Raw genomic sequence first — 21,647 nt, forward strand, 5'->3', positions numbered from 1 at the left:
GACTTGAACACCACATCTGTGTACTACTGTTTTCAATCAGGACATTTAAATATGCTAAAATGCAAAGATATATAAGACTTTAGAAAGAGCTTACCCTTTTTCTTTTCTACTGATTTATATCGTCAGTCTTTAACCTAAATCCTACATCCTATAACATATGGTTATATTTTCAATTACCAGTATTTCCATGCTGTGGTATACAGACCACTGGCGAGATTTGAGAAGACTTAAATGGGACACAAGTATCTTTAAAAAAAAAAACCAAAAACTGTATTTATGGTAATGAGCACTGAAAAAAAATATTCTGCACTTATCTTTTCAATTCATTAAAAGTCTGAAACCATTCATAAGCAGACCTGACCAGGGCCACATTCAACAGTATCTAGTCCTTCCCCCACACAAATGATAAGCCTCTCTTTAAGGTTTATGCTACCACCAGAGAGCTCTGGCATCTCTTGATTGCTATTACTACTAGCACAGTACCACAAAATACAGGGTCTCCTATGGACTATCACCATAGCACCTCCAAGTCTACATATCCTAAACAAAATCCATCACTGGCCTCTTCCTCCTCCCTCCACCACTCCTTCTTTCTTCATACTCCACTGGAAATCCTGGTAGGCCTAGGTTTTCAAGGCTAGAAAACATTTTAATCTATTTCCAATAACAAAACCTAACACCAATTCCCATTACTTTCCCTGAAACGCTCAATTTCCATCTTTCCATTCCATGCCACCAGTATCACCACCATTTGGTTTAGCTAACTGATTTTTAAACATTTGTTCATTTAAAAATTAGACCTTAATTACCTAAGAAACAAAATTACCAGTTAGGATTCAACTGACAACACAACTGTTTCTGGTCAATTCCTCTTTTTTTCCCCTCAATGCCTATTTATTTTTGAGAGAGAGACAAGCAGAGTGTGAGTGGGGGAGGGGCAGAGAGAGGAGGAGCAATTCAAAGCAATTCAAAGCAGGCTCCAAGCCCTGAGCTGTCAGCACAGAGCCCCACACGGAGACGAACTCATGAACTGTGAGATCATGACCTGAGTCAAAGTCAATGCTCAACCGACTAAGCCACCCAGGTGCCCCTAATTACTTACATTTCTATGTGTTCTATACAGATCATGATTTCCTATGCAAAGTCATTTTCCTACTCGGAACCCAAGGGCCTTACACTATGTTTCAATGAGAGGCACTACAATATAGTGCCACTACATACGATTAGGTATGATCACAGGTTCTGGAATCAGACAGTTGAGGATGTTAATTTTGGCTCCAAACTTACTTGTATCAGTTTGGGAAGTTCACGAAGTTTCTCATCTGTAAAATGGAAATAACATCAGAAAAGAGAGTTACTGAGCTAGTATCTTCAAACAAGTGAATACTAATTCTGACAGGGAGGAAAAATACGCTCAATAACTGCATTTTTAATTTAAAAAAAAACCATGCAATTTAGGTAAACACAAAAAATTAACCATGGTCTTCTATTTACCTACCAACTAAATGTTTCAAGCACACTCATGTCCATTTAAAACATCTGTATTCCAGTTCTTACCATAAATGCAACAGTTCTACCTGCCTGCCTTCATGTAGAACAAGCCCTTGCAACTGAAAGATCTGTTAAGTTTCCAGTATTGATTATTACCTTTCAAAGTCCAAAATAAAAAAGTAGTATGCAATTTTGCTGCAGCAAAAAGCTTAGTTATAGGCATTTTGAGACTTAAGAAGAAATCACTTAACCGAGTGAGCCAAACAACATTAACCACTATTCTCAACACAATTATCAATGAACTCTCAAGGTACCATAATTATATCTATCAAGATCTAGGGCATCCCTCAAGAACAAAGTCTCCCCAAAACAAGGCCCTTCCCTCTCGAACAACCAAGTCTCCCCCAAATGAGGATCTTACTCTTCCCCTCTAGGACATTCTATGTTCATTCCAAATTCCTTGCCATTGTTTATGTTGTTTCCTATACCCAGACTGGCCTTTTCTCTACCAACCAGATCGTCAGAGCTTTTCTAGTATTTTAGGCCACTAAACTTTTACTGTATCTTTGCAGGTACACATGATTTAACACTGATTCTTTTTTTTTTTTTTTAATTTTTTTTTTTCTTAATGTTTTTTATTTATTTCTGAGACAGAGAGAGACAGAGCATGAGCAGGGAAGGGGCAGAGAGAGAGGGAGACACAGAATCGGAAGCAGGCTCCAGGCTCTGAGCCATCAGCACAGAGCCCGATGCGGGGCTCAAACTCACAGACTGTGAGATCATGACCTGAGCCGAAGTCGGACGCTCAACCAACTGAGCCACCCACACTGATTCTCTTTTATCAAATTCTACCTCTCTCACTCCTCCAAACCCCTCTCCCTTCCCTTTCTCCTTCTCTTTCTCACTCTCTCAAAACACACACACAGTGTATTTACTTTAAAAATAAATAACTAAGGGGCGCCTGGGCGGCTCAGTTGGTTTAGCATACAACTTCAGCTCAGGTCATGATCTCAGTTTGTGGGTTCGAACCCCACATTGAGCTCTGTGCTGACAGCTCTGAGCCTGGAGCCTGCTTTGGATTCTGTGCCTCCCTCCCTCTTTCTCTCAAAAATAAACATTAAAAATAAATAAAATCAGGCTGGTTTTGTAAAGGTAAGACTGCTTTAAAACAAGGATACATAATATAAAAGTGACAGCAAGAGGGAAGTGGTTTTAATCTTCTTTGGCCTCTTTGAGGCCATCATATAAAAGCCATTCTTATGATCAAGTCATTCCTAAAAAATCCTTTTTACATTTCATTCTTTGTGTAATAATTTTGCTTCTACCCGAAAAAACTGGATTCCTTCTCTGTCCTTTCCTCAACTTTTCCTGAATTGACAAAGGAAGAGCAAACAGGTTCACAAATTAGTGAGACTGCAAAGTAGTTTCTTCCAACATGAAGCCAAGAGGATTTTTCAGTCGTATATATTTAACACTTTCTGATAACTGGCAAAGAACCTGAATGGTACAGCATCCACATGAATAGCTAACTCTACAGCACCAAAAAGCAATGGTAGTATTGGGCATGCTACTTAGAAAAAACAAGGCCATTTTTTTAATAACTTTTTTTTTTTTTTTTTTTTTTTTTTTACAGTGACAGCAAGAACAGGGAGAACCTCATATTAATGGGCCAACTGTGACCAGTTGTTAGGGATGTTTTAAACAGCCAATTTTATTGAGCACTTCTCTATATGCCAGGCACTGTTTTAAAAGTATTGTATGTGTTGGGGCACCTGGATGGCTCAGCGGGTTAAGCATCCGACTCTTGATTTCGGCTCAGGTCATGATCTCACAGTCGTGAGACTGAGCCCTGAGTCAGGGAATCTGTGCTAGATGTGGAGCCTGCTTGAGATTTTTTCTCTTTCTCTCTCTCTCTCTCTCCCCCCCTCACCTCCTCCCGCTTTCTCTTTCTTGCAAGCTTTAAAAAATAAAAAAAAAAAAGAATTATATTATCTCAATTAACCCCATAATAATTCTATACATAGTGACCATTATAGTTGAAAAAACAGCTGAAAAAACAGCTGAAAAAACAGATACAGAGAAGTAACTTTCTCAAGATTATAGCAGTTGAGAAGCCAGAATTCAAACCCAAGCATTCTAGCTCCACAGTTCACATTATCAACATCTGGCCAAACAGCCTTCTCCATTCAGTAAGTCTGCTAATATAATTTGATGCTAACTATACTCCTCATAAAGTGAATCCAAGTAAGGAGCCCTTATATACTGAGAATATGTTTCTTATATACTACATATGCTACTATATTTTTTATAGAGCAGCATAGGCTTTATTAAGTTTCATTCTCCCACAAAACTAAAGATTTTCATCAGTGTTTTATTATCCACTTGAAGTATGCTACTTGACACTTGTTCCTAAATATTTTTAATATTGTTCCTAAATATCTTTATTCTTTACAACCTCTTCTCACTTGTCAAGCCAGTCCCAAACTCGAATTCTACCCTCCAAGGGGCTGAGTCATCCGTGAAGTTAACGAGCATACTTCCCCATTCCATCAACTATATTAAATTTTTTTTTAATGTTTATTTTTGAGAGAAAGAACACAAACGGGAGAGGGGCAGAGAGGGGGAGACAGAATACGAAGCAGGCTCCAGGCTCTAGGCTCTGAGCTCTCAGCACAGAGCCCAACGCAGGGCTCAAACCCACAAACCACGAGGTCTTGACCTGAGTCGAAGTCAAGACACTTAACTGACTGAGCCACCCAGGCGCCCCTCAACTGTAACACTCTTGAGAACATTATAATAGTTGAGAGCTCAATCCTACCATTTGTTGTCTCTCTCTCTTTCATCTGACAGCAACCCACCAGTAACAATGAATATGAAACCTCTAATCTTTGCACCATTTATCAAGACAGATTTTCATCTCTTATGGATGAAGATGCCACCAGAGACAGAAGCTTTTGTAAAGTAAAAATCCATCCACTGCTGTGTCTGTTCCACAGACCTAACACCATAGTAAGATATCACTTTGTAGGACAAATTGACTTTTGTCAATTTGTTATTCCGTCATCTTTAAATAAAATCATCACAAATTATTTTTGGGGTCAAATACCTCAAAATTCTTTTTAACTTTATTAAGGCATTACTGAAGTAAAACAAACTGCACATGTTTAAAGTGTTTTTTCAGGTTTTTTTGTTTTTTGTTTTTACTGTAGTAAATTAGACATATTTACAATGTTAACCATTTTAAGTGTACAACTGAATAACCTTTTTAGTACATTCACACTGTGGTGCAATCACCATCAATATCCATTTCTGTAACTTTTTCATCATCCAAAACTTCATTTTTAAGGCTGGATAATACTCCACTGCATGTACATACACCACACATTTTGTTTACACATCCATCCACTGATGGACATTTAGACTGTTTCTACCTTTTGGCTACTGTGAATGGTGCTACTATGAACATTAGTGTACAAATACGTTAGTCCCTGGTGTCACTTATTTTGGGTACATACCTAAGAGTGTACTTGCTAGATCATACGGTAATTCTATGTTTAATTTTCTGAGGAGCCACCAGTTTTCCCTCAGCAGCTGCACCATTTTTTTTTTTTAATTTTTTTTTTTTTCAACGTTTTTTATTTTATTTTTGGGACAGAGAGAGACAGAGCATGAACAGGGGAGGGGCAGAGAGAGAGGGAGACACAGAATCGGAAACAGGCTCCAGGCTCCGAGCCATCAGCCCAGAGCCCGACGCGGGGCTCGAACTCACGGACCGCGAGATCGTGACCTGGCTGAAGTCGGACGCTTAACCGACTGCGCCACCCAGGCGCCCCCAGCTGCACCATTTTATATTCCCACCAGCAATGCACCATATCCTTGACAACCCTTTTCCACTTTTTCGATAACAGCCATCCTAATTGGTGCGAAGTAGCATCTTACGGTTTTGATTTGCATTTCCCTAATGACTAGCAATGTTGGGCATCTTTTCATGTGTTTACTAGCTATTTACATAACTTCTTTGTGAAGAAATGTCTATTCAAGTCTCTGTTTTTTTAGTTGGGTTGTTTTTGGGTGTTGTGTTTTTTAATATATTCTGGATAGTAATCCTTTATCAGATATAGGATTTGCAAATATCTCCTCCCATTCTGGTGCCTTTTCACTCTTGAAAGCATACTGATACGTTAAGTTTTTAATACAGTTCAACGCATCTATTTTTTCTTTTGCTGCCTGTGCTTTTGATGTCATATCCAAGAAATCATTGCCAAATGCAATGTCATGAAATGTTTCCCCTGTGTTTTCTTCCAAAAGTTTTATAATTTTAGCTCTTAAGTTTACATCTTTGATCCTTGATTACTCAGATAATTATGAAAGCACAAAGATCATGCTTTCAAATCCATATATAAACTTTTTTAAATGTCCAACTTCGGCTCAGATCATGATCTCAAGGTTTTTGAGTTTGAGCCTGGTGTCAGGCTCTGTGCTGACAGCTCAGAGCCTGGAGCCTGCTTTGGATTCTTTGTCTCCCTCTGCCCCTGCCCCACTCATGCTCTGTTCATTCTCTCTCTCTCTCTCTCTCTCTCCACTCCTCCCTCCCTCCCCCCTCCCTCTCTCTCTCAAAAATATTTTTTTAAAAAAAATCCTTCTCTTCTTCTAAAATCATGGCTTCCAAGCTGTGTGCTGAGGCATCTTGGGGGTACCACAGTAAATTCACAGGGGCACTACAGGGACTGTTTAAGTTTTTGAGAGAAACACAGCAATAACTGACCTATGTGGACCACACAAACAACTATCTGAGGTCATTCATAAGTTCAACATTAGCTTAAAAAACATCCTTTTCAGTGATATGTAAGACACAGGGGTTTTAGCAAGTTGCTATGACAAAAAGTATCCTGTAAAAACCAATGTCCAACAGGAAACAGGTGGAATATCTAATCTGATTACAAGGTTTGAGAATTTGTTTGGTACCCAACAGGCACACACATTAAAATGTTTTCTTTCGGGGTGCCTGGGTGGCTCAGTCGGTTAAGCGTCCGACTTCGGCTCAGGTCATGATCTCACAGTCCGTGAGTTCGAGCCCCGCGTGGGGCTCTGTGCTGACAGCTCAGAGCCTGGAGCCTGCTTCAGATTCTGTGTCTCCCTCTCTCTCTGACCCTCCCCCGTTCATGCTCTCTGTCTCAAAAATAAATAAAACATTAAAAAAAAAATGTTTTCTTTCAAATTATACTTATCAATTTTTCAAGTAGCTAAATTGTTAGGAAATAAACACTTCAGTTGTTTGGCTCTAATTACTTAATAAACGGAGCTATTAGTATTTCTTTTGGTGGAGGGGCACAGTGGAAAATATTACTGAGACACTAAGAGGAAGGAGAGACTTTGGACTGTAGAGTCATGAGCCTGGGAGAATCACACCAATTACCAGAGAGATGTAAAGCTAGAATAACTGAGACACTGCACCCTCAATTCCAAGTCCCCATGTGGTTGTCACAGTTCAATTAAAACCACACCTTCTCTTGTTTATTTATTCAAGCTCTAATTCAGTTTGTCACTAACAACCAAGAGTCCTGAAAAACAAAATCACATGATTCACCTTGATTTCCTTAATAAACTCATAATTAAATAATGTATACCAGGTTTTTTTAAACAACCAAAGAGGCAGAATTAGGCCATGACTGTAACTCAAATACAAATCATCCTATTTACTATTTCCTATATTAATTGAACACAAGGTACTATTAGATACAGCATGCTTAGATAAAATTTAGTTTTTAAAGTTTTACAGATTTCTTCTTGACAAAAACTCATTTAAGTTAAACTTTCACAGCATGGTTGGGACACCTAGGTGGCTCAGTCAGTTAAGCATCTGACTCTTAATTTCGGTTCAGGTCATGATCTCAGGGTTTGTGAGTTTGAGCCCAGCGTTGGGCTCCCTGCACCCTCACCCCCCAACCCCCACTCCCGCTGACAGTGTGGAGCCTGCTTGGGATTCTATCTCCCTCTCTCTCTACCCCTCCCCCACTCACACAAGCTCATACATGCACACTCTCCCTCCCCCTCGAAAATAAATAAGCTTTAAAACTTTCACAGCATGGTAATACAGATTATACCATATTTTTTTAACATTACAAATTAGACAATTTCTAAATAATCTAAAAATTGCTGTATACTCAAAAATTACAGCTTCAAACAAAAAATATATATACACTTTATTTATTTATTTTTTTTTTTAATTTTACAGAATAAGAGAGTACAAGCAGGGGAGAGGGGCAGAGGGAAAGAGAATCTTAAGCAGGCTCCATGCTCAGTGCAGAGCCAGCTGCAGGGCTCAATCCCACAACCCTGGGATCTTGACCTGAGACAAAATCCAGTCGGTCGCTCAACTGACTGAGACACCCAGGCACCCTAAGAAGTAAAATATTCTACTGTATAAATATTACAAGGTATCAAGTATTTTCTTAAATAATAGTTAATTCGTTTCCAGAAATAAACATGGACCTTCTATTAACTTTGATTTCTGGAGAAATCTGCTTTTATTATAAATCAAAGACAGTGATGATTTCAGCAATGGACACAATTAATAGTTCATCATAACTGTTAAAAAAAATATTTCATTCAGAGATAAAAGTAAACATTTACAAAATATATATACCAACCAAATTTGGTACACACAAGAAATATGCCAACTGAAAATGGCAACTACAGGTAAATTTTATGTTCTATAATATTTACACAGAATTACCGCAAATAAAGTTTTATCAGAAAGAAAAGTAATCAGCTGGCTAGCAATCAACAGTTTTATTATTGCTAATCGAGTATTCTGCCTTGGTCACATCACCTAAAAATATTAATGAACTTGCTCCTCAATGAGTGTCACTTTACTATCATCTAAAGAAAACAATCAACCATCTTGCTTCCCCAAGAGTATCCATATTCATTTTCATCCTGTCCTGTTCATGTTCTGTGTCCATATAAAAAGTTGGATTTGGGGATGCTTGGATGGTTCAGTCAGTGGAGCATGTGACTTGTTCTTGGGGTTGTGAGTTTGAGACCCACATGGAGTATGGAGATTAAAAAGTTGGGGGCACCTGGGTGCCTCAGTTAGTTAATCGTCTGGCTCTTGGTTTCAGCTCAGGTCATGATCTCATGGTCTGTAGGTTTGTGCTGACACCAAGGAGTCTGCTTAGGATTCTCTCTCCCTCTCTGCCTCTCCCTGCTCATGTGCCCTCTCTCTCAAAATAAATAAATAAAATTTTTTAAGAAGTTGGATTTGTGGGTTTTTTTTTTAAATATTTAAGTAATCTCTACACCCAATGTGGGGCTCTCAGAACCCCAAGATCAAGAGTTGCACACTCCACACACAGAATGAGCCCACGAGGCACCCTTGGATTTGTTTTTTTAATCTTATATATGTATGAACATACACATGTATTTAGCCCTAGTCTATAAAATGCAAATTTTTCCCAGATTATTTCCCTTTTGACTATTTTCCCTAGACAAATGTTTATTTTCTTGTAGCACTATTTAATACTAATCTATTCAGTATACTTAAATACCTTTAATATTTAAAGTGCCACTTACCCCAGTGCAACTCTGATCTAATGAGATTGCCCAAAATTTCTAGAGTAAAACAAGAGAGTCTGAAGTTTTAAAAGCTTAAACATAAACCTGTGAAAACTGTCATTAACCTGCAACTCAATTAAACCGCCCCCTGCCGCCCCCCCCAAGAATATATACTATGCAGTCTACCGAGTTGTATAAATTCCTGGAGGCCTAAAGATGAAGAGGAAAGAAATAAACAGAAATGTTAGGAAAAAAACAGAAAGGCAAATATGGAATTCAACAACCTGAATATATGTTAATGTAAAGCAACTGAGGTTTGCAACAGTTCACTGGCATCTGATATAGAGAAATGAAAGCAGGAGATAGAAGAAAACAACACTCCCAGGAATAGTATGTATTAAATGAAGAATCGAGTGAGCTTTATTTGTACCACTGTGCACACGCACAAATTTAGGTTAATTATGTCTCCCTCCTAATGTAAAATGTTAGCTCCTAGTTTATTTAATACATCTCTGGTTTTAATCTTTCCCATGCATTCAAATCAGTTATTACTGAACTTTCTAATTTTTTTTTAAAGCAGGCTCCATGCCCAGTACAGAACCTAACAAGCCTTCCTCCAGTTCACTACAAAATTAATGGGGCTAATATTAAGTTAAAGCAGCTTTCATCCCTGGATGAAGTCAAGTCATAAAAATGCATGTAATTAACAAATTTCACAGTATTATCTAAAATTTATACCTTAGCCTCTAATATATCAATTCACATTTTGACCCTGACTCCAGTCTACTTATGGCCCAAGGCAACTCCCTCCAAGTCTACTTATGTAATCAAAGTCCAGCTCCTAGGCTGGAAGGAATCCAAGCACAGAAAACCTTATCATAAAATCCTAAGCAAAAAAACCAAATAAAGGTTAAAACACTTCCAGCAACACCAAGTAATTCAAATTACCAACCTGCTGAAGACAAACTCAATAAGCTGGATATGAGGGGTGCCTGGGTGGCTCAGTCAGTTGGGCATCTGACTTCAGCTCAGGTCATGATCTGGCGGTTAGTGGACTTGAGCCCAGCATCAGGCTCTCTGCTGACAGCTCAGAGCCTGGATCCTGCTTCAGATTCCATATCTCCCTCTCTCTCTGCCCCTCCCCAGCACACGCTCGCTCGCTCTCTCTCAAAAATAAACATCAAAAAAAATAAATAAATAAAACCTAGATGAAATATTTAAAATTCTTTTATAAATGGTTCATTCCTGGATTTTGGCACCAAAAAAATTAAAAAATAAGTATAATAAAATTCTCTTAAAAGCAAAGACGTAAAAACACAGTGAGCTATTATCAAAATCAAACTCACTAAGATATGAAAGACGATTGAAATTCAGAGAGATGAGTCCAATACTTGGGTCAGTTCCTGACCTTGGGTTATAGGTTATTTGCTAAAACTGAAGACAGACTGAGCTGTACATCCCATCACCCTCCAAATTTTAAACTGAAAATTTAAGGAAACAGAAAATTTGAAAAACACACAATGAACAAATATCATGTAAATATTAAAGAAAAAACTGGTTTGGGTATACTGATACAAGAAAAAGTAGACTTTAAGGCATTATTAGAAATAAAGAGGAGGAACATGCCTGGCTGGCTCAGTTAGTAGAACATGCTGACTCTTGATCTCCAGGTTGTATGTTTGGGAGCCATGTTGGGCAGAGATTACTTAAAAAAAAAAAAAAAAAGTGAGGGGCACCTGGGTGGCTCAGTCATGATCTCCACGTTTGTGAGTTCGAGCCCCACATCAGGCTCTGTGCTGACAGCTTGAGCCTGGAACCTGCTAAGCATTCTGTGTCTGTCTCTCTCTCTGCCCCTCCTCTGCTTGCACTCTCTCTCTCTCAGAAATCAACATTTTTTAAAAAAGAGCAAGAAGCAATACAATCCCAATCAAAATATCAGCAGGGTGTGTTTTGTTTTTGGAGAAGATGATGAAAGGATTCTAAAAACATAAAAGGTCCAGGAATACCCAAAATGCTCTTGAAAAAAAGGGGAGAAATCAAAGTGGAAAGATTTAGTATAACAGGTATCGAGATTAAACCATATTAGCTAAAGATGGGGTGATAATGGCACAAGGAAAGACCAATGGAACAGAACAGGGAGCCAAGAAACATATGCACATGTAAATAAACACCTGATTTATGCAAAAAAAAAAAAAAAAGTAACAAAGAACAGTAGGGAAAGGACGGGCCTTTCAATAAAGTATTTGGGTCAGCTGATAACCACATGGAAAGAAAATGAAATTGGTCACTATTTCATACATTATAGACAAAATCTAGTGGGTTACTAACAGTGAAAGGCAAAAATACAAATCTTTAAAAAAAATGTTTGAGGGCACTGGCTGGCTCAGTTGGTTAAGCAGCCAACTCTTGATCATTGGCTCAGGTTGTGATCTCACTGTCCTGAGACTGACAGGTGAGGCTCTAGGCTGAGCGTGGAATCTGCTTGGGATTCTCTCTCTCTCCCTCTGAGTCCTACCCCCAACACCATCTCTCTCAAACTAAATTAACATTTTACAAAAATGTTTGAGAAGAAAATATTTTCATGACCTCTGAGTAAATAAGATTTCTAAAGACAGACACAAAAAGTAACCAAAAAGGGGGGGGGGGGGGGGTTAGGACTAAAGTTTGACTAATCAAAAATTTCTATTAAAAGACCACAAGGACACTGAAAACAAAGCCAAACAGATGGACAAAAATATTTGCCAAATTTAACTGCCAAAGTATCCAGAACACATAAAGAACTACAAATTAGTGTTTTTAAAAAAGGACAAGTAATCTGAGGTGCCTGGGTGGCTCAGCCGGTTAAGCGGCTCTTGGTTTACCACTCTTGGTTAACCACTCTTGGTTTCAACTCAGGTCACAATCTCATGGTTTGCGAGTTCAAGCCCCACATCAGGCTCTGTGCTGACAGTGCAGAGCCTGGTTGGGATTCTCTCTCTCCCTCTCTCTCTGCCCCTCCAAAGCACACGCTCTCTCAAAAATAAATAAACTTAAAAAATTTTTTAAATAAAAACAGACAAATAATCCAATGTAAAAATGAAGAAAATAAGCAACTGCAGAAGAAATGCAAATGACCAATAAAATAGGCAATGACGCTCAAACCCAATAATCCAGCAACTCCAAATTAGAACCACAAGATATGGGGTACCTGGATGGTTGTGTGTACAACTTCGGCTCAGGTCATGATCTTGCAGTTTGTGGGTTCGAGCCCCACGTCAGGCTCTCTGCTGTCAGCACAGAACCCACTTCAGATCCTCTGTCCCCCCCTCTCTCTCTCTGCCCCTCCCCTGCTGGTTCGTTCTCTCTCTCTCTCTCTCTCTCTCTCTCTCTCTCTCTCTCAAAATAAATAAAAAAATAAAAAGAATTCAAAAAAAAAAAAAAAAAGGACTGTAAGATACTACTACATACTCCCCAAATTTTTCATCAAAAATTGAAAACACTGACAATATCAAGTGTTGATAAAGATGTAGAGCAATGGAAACTTTCACTCACTGCTAATGGGAATGTGAACTGATAAATCATTTTGGAAAACAACATGGCATTAAAGGTGAAGATACATATCCTGTGTCCTGGCAACTGTGCTCCTAGGTGTACACCCTAAAATGCGATAGCACCAGAAGAAATATATAAGAATATTCATAGCAGCATTGTTCATAGTAGCCCAAACCTGAAAACATTCCAGAGGTCTAGCAACAATAGGATAGTTTGTAATGTTATTTTGTACCATATAACAGCAATAAAAATGAACTAGACCAACACAACACATAGGAAATGTGCAAAAGATAGAAAGTACATACAATTCCATTCAAAATAGACTAAGCTATTGTTTATGGATGCATAAGTAGGTAACAATACCAATAAAAGTCAGCACCATGAAGAGCAGGACAGAAGTTAGTTATTTCTAAGAGGAAAGGAGATGATCTGTGTAGGAAGGAACAGAGACCAACCAGGGTAGCCTTCTGGGGTGCTAGGAATGTTCTACTTACTAACGTGGAAGGTGGTGACATGAGTGTTCACTATACAGAACCATTCATTACACTGTACATTTGTGTTGTATGCACTATGTGTGTCACACACACACACACAGTTCAAAAAAAAAGACAACTTGGGAGAAAGAAATGCATGAGAATAACATATTTGTGACAGTGTAATTTTTGGAGCAAGGGAAGGATATTCAAGAATCTTCTATTCTACACACACAAAAAAGTACAGAGTTTTATTTGGTTGAGAGTGGGGATATAAGCAATGAAAGCAACAGAACAAAGTAGCTTACAAAACTTATGAAGACCACAAAAAGAGGAAAAGATAGGTGTCTACTTTCCCAAAGTCATGCTGCCTCTGTATGCCAGAAGCTACAAATGTCCTGAGGATAAAAGAATCTGTTTTGAACACCACTAATATCATTCTCATTCAACTCAGATCAATACCTTTTTATCCGCTTCCTATCCTCTTGAGGAGTAGGAAGAAAAGCCAGTAAATTCAAAGTCTGACTTTTTCCCCCTATCATGATCAAAATACTTGGTCTAGGAATAAAATTGCAAAACTAACAGGCAAGTCAGAAAGAAGTAAAGGTTAAATTCTTATCTAAAACAATTGACAATCAGAGTATCTTACTATATTTATCCCCTCCATCCCTAAGAGTGGCAAAGGTAGACATGAAAACTACACACATCACATAGCTCAAGTGGTCATGGAAGGGCCAATATACCCAAAAAATTAAAGGCATTCAAAAGGCAAAATACTGATTGCTTTTACACAAGAACTTTTATGCTACAAATGTCATACAAAAAAATGTGATTATTAGGGGGCGCATGGGTGGCTCAGTTGGTTAAGCTTCCGACTTCACCTCAGGTCATGATCTCACAGTCCAGGAGTTCAAGCCCCACATCAGGCTCTGTGCTGACAGCTCAGAGCCTCGAGTATGCTTCAGATTCTGTGTCTCTCTCTCTCTCTTTCTGCTTCTCCCCTGCTTGTGCTCTCTCAAAAAAAAAATATATATATATATATTAAAAAATTTTTTTTAATGAAAAAAAAAAAAAAACCAAACCTGATCATTGTGGCACCTGGCTGACTCAGTCATCAGAGCATCCAACTCTTAATCTCAGGATTCTAAGTTCAAGCCCCATGTCATGTGTAGAGATTACTTAAAAATAAAATCTTAAAAAAAAAAGAAAAACAATCTCAGTTGAGTATCTGACTTCAGGTGAGGTCATGATCTCATGGTGTGTGAGTCCAAGCCACGCATTGGGCTCATTGCTATCAGCACAGAGCTGGCTTCAGATCCTCTGTCCACACCTCTCTCTGCCCCTCCCCTGCTCATACTCTCTCAAAAATGAATAAACATTTATTTTAAAAAACAAAAAACAGAAAACTTCTGAGGGGCACCTGGATGTCTCAGTCAGTTGAGTGTCCAACTCTTGATTTCGGCTCAGGTCATGATCCCAGGATCGTGGGATTGAGTCTGTGTCTGGTTCTGTGTGGACACTGAGGAGCCTACTTGGGATTCTCTCTCTTCCTCTCTGCCCCTCCCCCACTCACACATGCTCTGAAAACAAATATATAAACATTAAAATAAATAAATAAGTATATATATATGCATGTATATATATACATACATATATATACATACATATATATATACATACATATATATATATATACATATATATATATATGTATATATATATGATTATTTAATGGGTACAGAGATTCCATTTGGGATTATGACAAAGTTCTGGAAATACACAGTAGTCAGTGATGGCTGAATAACACTGTGAATATGCCACAGCAGTTAGTGAAGGTTGCAGAACTTTGTGAATATACTTAATACAAACGAGTTGTACACTTTAAAATGATTAGAATAGTAAATTTTGTTATGTATGTTTTCCCCACAATAAGAAAGATTTTCTTTTTTAAATTGTTAAAATCTCTGCTTATTACAGAGACCATTAAGGGGCGGCTGGGTGGCTCAGTTGGTTAAGCATCCAACTTCGGCTCAGGTCATGACCTCACGGTTCGTGGGTTTGAGTCCCATGTTGGGCTCTGCACTGACAGCACAGAGCCTGGAGCCTGCTTCAGATTCGGTGTTTCTCTTTCTCTCTCTGTGCCCCTCCTTGTTTCTCTCTCTCTGTCTAAAATAAATTTTAAAAAAATTTTTTTAAAGACATCATTAAGAAAATGAAATTCAGAGTGGGAAAAATATTTGCAAATACATATATCTGATAAAGGATTCATGTCCAAAGTATATAAAGAGCAAACACAAATCAATAAGAGAATGAAAATTTTTTGGACAGAAGATTTTCAACAGAAACCTTACCAAAGATGTATCCATGGCTAACAAGCACATTAAAAGATGTGCATCATCATCAATCATCCAGGAAATGCAAGCGAAAACACCACAATGAGATACCTTTTCACACCCACTGGGATAACTAAATTAAAGAGAATTACAAGAACAAACGTAAGGATGTTAAATAACTGGAACTCATACATGACTCATGAAAGTGTAAATCTGGCATTACCACTTTGGAGGACAGTTTGTCAGTTGCTTATAAAATTAAACATCCACCTATTCTATGATCCAGCAATTCCACTCCTTGGTATTAACCCAAGAGAAGTGAAAACACATAGTCACGAAAAGGCTTGGACACAAATGTTCACAGCAACTTTATTCATAATAGCCCAAAACTGCAAACAACTCAAAATGTCCAGTATCAGGTGGTCAGATAAACAAATTGTGGTATATTTCTTCAACAGACTACTACTCAGCAGTATAAATGAACAATATGAACGAATCTCAAAAGCATCAGGCTGACTTAAAGCAGCAAATTGCAAATGAGTAAATATTATGCAATTCCATGTAAATGAAAAAGCAGGTAAAACTAATCTACAGTGACAGAAACAAGAACTATAGTTTGGGAAGGCAGAGAAGGGGAATAACCAGAAGGAGGCCATGAGAGAACTTTCTAATGTAAAGTTTTGTATCAGGGTTGAGGCAGTGGCTACACAGCTGTAAACATTTACTGAAACTCAAACTGCACACTTCCATCTGTGCATTTCACTATAAAAATTCCAATTTTTTAATCCTAAAATCCTAAAGCAGAGACTCTAACCCTCATCCACAAGTAGTAGGAACAGTATCTTTAGAAAAAAAATGTACAATCAGATCATATGTACCACTCTCCCTAGTTCACTACTCATTCTAATCTCTCTCTCTCTGAGGGAATGCTTATAAACTTGTGGTCTTCCCTATAACCAGAGGACATGCATTTAACAGGTGATCAGTGTTCTGGGTAGTGTCTGAAGTTCTTTTAAGGTACAGAAATTTCCATGAAGTTAACTAGCCTCCAAGGAGATCAAATTCATGACATGATCAAGGGAATGTGTTATATGATGGTTTTAGTCAATCACCTAGCACTTTTTGTCAAGGAAATGGTTGTTTAACCACTTGCTAGTCTGCTGGTGAGAAGAAGAAACAGAAAAAAATGTTGGACCTTTGAGAAGTTTTAATTTCCTACTTGGAAAAAAAGGGGAGGAAGGAGTTCTAGTTTCAGTTCCCATCAAAACTCTCACCTGTTAAAAGTATAGTAATAATATTAATAGTTAACAGCGTGGGGCTCAGTTGGTTAAGAATCTGACTTCAGCTCAGGTCATGAACTCACGATTCATGAGCTGGAGCCCTGCTTCTTTCTCTCTCTCTGCTCCTCGTGGGATTCTCTCTCTCTTCCTCTCCCCACCTTGTGGGATTCTTTCTCCCTCTCTCTGCCCCTCATGGGGCGCTCTCTCCCTCTCTCTGTCTCTCACTCACTTGTGCCCTCTCTCAAAAAAAAAAAAAAAAAAAAAAAAAAAGGGTTACAACTGCTATCCAAAAGTCTGCATCAATTATTATTCTTTTGTATAATACCTCCATACACATGAAGTTATCCTAGAATAATTTCTACCTTGAAAACTTTAAAGTTTCATTAAAAAATTTTATCATCAGATGCTCAATGTCACTCCTCATCAGGGAAATACAAATCAAAACCACACTGAGGTATCACCTCACACCGGTTAAAATGGCTAAAATGAACAAATCAGGAGACTATAGATGCTAGAGAGGATGTGGAGAAATGAGAACCCTCTGGCATTGTTGGTGGGAATGCAAACTGGTGCAGCCACTATGGAAAACAGTGTGGAGGATCCTCAAAAAATTAAAAATAGATATACCCTATGACCCAGCAATAGCACTGCTAGGAATTTACCCAAGGGATACAGGAGTGCTGATGCACAGGGGTACTTGTACCCCAATGTTTATAGCAGCGCTTCCAACAATAGCCAAATTATGGAAAGAGCCTAAATGTCCATCAACTGATGAATGGATAAAGATGATGTGGTTTATATATACAATGGAAAACTACTTGGCAATGAGAAAGAATGAAATCCGGCCATTTGTAGCAATGTGGATGAAACTGGAGGGTATTATGCTAGGTGAAATAAGTCAGGCAGAGACAGATACCATGTATTTTCACTCATATGTGGATCCTGAGAACCTTAACAGAAGACCATGGGGGAAGGGAAGGGGAAAAAAGAAGGTACAGAAAGGGAGGGAGGCAAACCATAAGAGACTCTTAAATACTGGGAACTGAGGGTTGATGGGGGGTGGGGGAGAGGGGAATGTGGGTGATGGGCACTGAGGAGGGCACCTGCTGGGATGAGTATTGGGTGTTGTATGGAAACCAATTTGACAATAAATTATACTTAATATAAAAATACATAAACATTTTTAAAAAATGTTTATCTTCAGAAATTAATACTCAAATTACTGGGAAAACCAGCACAGGGCTTTTGTTAAGAGTAGTTTTAGCTAACCTCAATTAGCATGTTTGAAAAGGTTTAAAAAGTTATCTCAAGAGTGAGGTAAGCACATGACTGAAAGTCACAACTCAGGGTCATCAATTTTAAAAGTTCATCTCTACAAAACCTCAATCTCTGAATAAAACAAAACAATCACCTCCAATACAATTCCTTTCCCATCTTTCAGATCCATAGTGTTTTGTGTCTTTTACTCTTATATTAAATAAGAATTTGTACTGTGACACTCCTTAACCACATCTTAAGTTAGAAAATAAAACTAGCCTAAAACAGTTTAAGAATATTTTTTAAATTATTTTTAATATACATCCAAATTAGTTAGCATATAGTGCAACAATGATTTCAGGAGTAGATTCCTTAACACCCCTTACCCACTTAGCCCATCCCCACTCCCACAACCCCTCCAGCAACTGTTTGTTCTCTATATTTAAGTGTTCTATGTTTTGTCCCCCTCCCTGTTTTTATATTATTTTTGCTTCCCTTCCCTTATGTTCATCTGTTTTGTCTCTTAAATTCCTCATACGAGTGAAGTCATATATTTGTCTTTCTCTGACTAATTTCACTTAGCATAATACCCTCCAGTTCTATCCACATAGTTGCAAATGGCCAGATTTCACCCTTTTTGATTGCCGAGTATTTTAAATTCTAATATAGGACATATTTTCTTCAAATGAAAATAGTATATACTAATGCATCAAAATTGGAAAATGTACACAATTTATCTAAATTATCTGCTGAAGAACTGAACACATTAACCATGACAGGTCCAGCTTTATGGGTGCACAACTCGTGCAGTCACACGACTCCATGCTCAGTTTAATGCTGTGCTACAACCATTTTGAAATTCTTAATATTTTTTTGAAAAAGAAACCCTGCAAATTATATAGCCAGTTCTGAGCAAGGAATCTATGGAAAAACAGGGAAAAAATTTTACAACACCATTTGTCCAATGACCAAGAAAAATTTAACTCTGGGTTCCCCTAGTCAGTACAAAAAAATTTTCCCCTTAAGCATGACAGAAGTGCATACATGGTTCCAAATCAGGCTCAGATTTCAGAGAGGTTTGCACCTACTGAAGTATCAATTAAAGTATCAAGCTTTTGCAAGTTTATTCCCTCATTCAGATTTTAGATCCTTTATGAAATGCAATTTGAGGTTTACTTCATCAAGACCTAAAAAGTAGATCTAATTCACCAAATTTTATATTCTAAAAACTAGTATTTTATAAAAACAAATCTTCAAAGTTTTATGAAAGAAAAAAGTTAACAAGCACACAAAGAAAATTGACAAGTTGCTCCTAAGACTCAAGACTGCTGTGATCAAAGGTAAACAGCATGTGGTAAAGAAAGGAATTTCTAGCAAAGAATGTCTTGATGCTCAGTAGGCACTCAAACTAATTTTTATAGCCATTTAAAGTGTCAGCATTCTCCTGAGAAAAAGATTCAACCCTGCTTGATAAGGATATTAAAGCTAATATCCTAACAAGTGAAGACAAAATATAGTAAAGCTAAAACATTCATAAGTAATGACAAGAAACAAACACATAGAAAGTAAGATGGTATATCACAATGAAGCTTAATCCATTATCAAAAAGTATCTTACGTTTGTCAGCTATAGAAGTGCTTGACAGAAGGTTCTGGAAAAGGGGTAAAACATAAGCCTTTAAATCCAAAAATCAGGGATGCCTGGGTGGCTCAGTTGGTTAAGCATCCAACACTTGGTTTGGGCTCAGGTCATTGTCTCACAGTTCACGAGTTTGACTCCCGCAGCGGACTCCAAACGGACAGGGCAGACAGAGTCTACTTGGGATTCTCTCTCTCCCTCTCTCTGCCCTTCCCATACGCACACGTGCTGCTCTTTCTTGCTCTCAAAATAAATAAACTTAAAAAAAAAAAAATCCAAAACTCACATCAAATTCTCCAGTTAGTCTTTTAGCCAAGGTCAGTAATATCAAAAACATAAGCATCTTAAAACTCAAATGGAAAGGATGAAGGGGTACTTTTTTTTAACATTATAATTTTATATTCCATTCAAAGAAATTAACTTGGGGGGACACCTGGCTCAGTTGCTGGAGCTTGTGACTCTTAACCTCGGGGTTAATTCGAACCCCATGTTGTCTGTAGAGATAACTTAAATTTTTTTTTAATCTTAAAATTAAAATTTAAAAAAAAATAAATAAATAAAAAGATGGGTTGCCTGGCTGGCTCAGTTGGTAGAGCATGCGACTCTTGATCTCAGGGTTGTCAGTTCAAGCCCCATGTTGGATGTAGACATTACTTTACAATAAAATCGTTTTAAAAAAATTTTTTTTAAGAATTGAACTTGGAAGACTGTGAAGAAAAGCAGTTTGGGGAATATGGGAATACACAAGAGATTTTGCCAAAGGAAATAGATGGCTACTAAATGGAAAACTTAGGTGTCATTCAATAATGTTCTACTACAGATTATTATTAAATAGTAACATTAAACCCACCAACATTTTCTGAGAATGTTAACAAAGCAAGAAATCCATTCACTCTAAAGCTGAATATTTTTTTTAAATAGCCTCAAGCCAGACACTGCTTTCTACCCACTTCTTAAAGCTTATTTCAGCACTGAGACAATCTAATCTAATGGAGAGAAAGTCAGGAAATCAGGTTTTCCATTAAACTCCCAAGCTCACCAACCTCTGAGCTGGCATCTAGTACAGGAAAAGGCTCCAGGGAAGGAAGGAAGTCTACTTGCCCTGCATTACTGGGCTCTAAGTTTGTGTTGTTATGGGCACCAGCACAACAGAACAAATATAAGGGCAAGGAAGCAAAAAGCTGACCAGTTAAGACATTTGGTCCATGTGTTCAGTATATTAATGAGACTATAACCACCTAAAAGTTCCCAAGCACAACAAAATGCAGAGTTTCAAATACACACACACCCTCTTTTATATATATATATATAAATATATATATTTATTTATTTATATTTATATATATATTTATATATTTACAGTCTTCACCCTAAATATATATATATTTATATATAATTTATACATATATATATATACATATATATATACATATATATGTATATATATATATAGTGGGTTTAGGGTCCATACTGTAATGATACTATAGAAGTTTAGAAATATTTTATTCTTCTTTCTGATCCTGGTCCAAATTACAATTATAGACGACAGAACAGTTAGAATGCAAACCCATCTAAGGGATTTCAGAACAGATAACTGATATTGTCTCCAGCCTCTAAACCTCCCCCTGAAAGGGTATAGGAAGATAAAATATCATTCATTCAACCACAGTAAACCTAATCAGAAAGGCAAATTCTTTTTCAAAAGACAGTATTTAAGACTAGATCTTCTGCTTTTCCTCTTTTATCCTACTATCCACAGCTTGCGGCAGAGTGGAGCAACATGATTTCCCCTTTTACTCTGTACTGTCACTTCAGTTTCTGTGGTTTTAAACAAAGGCTTCAAGGAGAATATCAGAGTTTAAGAATTAAAAACATACACTAGCATTCTACAGATTGTTACCTTTTAGGCATTCTTGCTCAGCTTTAGAGGCAGGTTGACTCTGCCTCAAAACCTAATTCAGGCATTTATTAGTTCTATAATCTTGAGTAGGTCTCTTTTCATTAACATGTTTCTGACAACAAAAATATCTCACAGTGTTATTATAAGGATTAAGTTATCTAATACACAGAAACAACTAGCAGTGTAC

At 37.6% G+C, this 21,647-nt stretch overlaps 1 protein-coding gene across 3 annotated transcripts in view; it reads right to left on the bottom strand.

Annotated features, from left to right (window-relative positions):
• The window catches only part of MTMR3 (myotubularin related protein 3), a 144,264-nt gene that overhangs the window by 67,366 nt on the left and 55,251 nt on the right, over window positions 1–21,647 (bottom strand). For 2 of the 3 annotated variants that reach the window (XM_042961460.1, XM_042961457.1), the window contains exon 2: window positions 1,288–1,322. The exons of the other annotated variant lie outside the window; for it this stretch is intronic. The gene's annotated coding sequence lies outside the window, so the exon portion shown is untranslated. The remainder of the gene's footprint in view (window positions 1–1,287; window positions 1,323–21,647) is intronic. 3 annotated transcript variants of the gene reach the window in all.

This window comes from Panthera tigris, chromosome D3, assembly GCF_018350195.1.
Source record: "Panthera tigris isolate Pti1 chromosome D3, P.tigris_Pti1_mat1.1, whole genome shotgun sequence".
In the NCBI taxonomy this organism is placed as follows: Eukaryota; Metazoa; Chordata; class Mammalia; order Carnivora; family Felidae; genus Panthera; species Panthera tigris.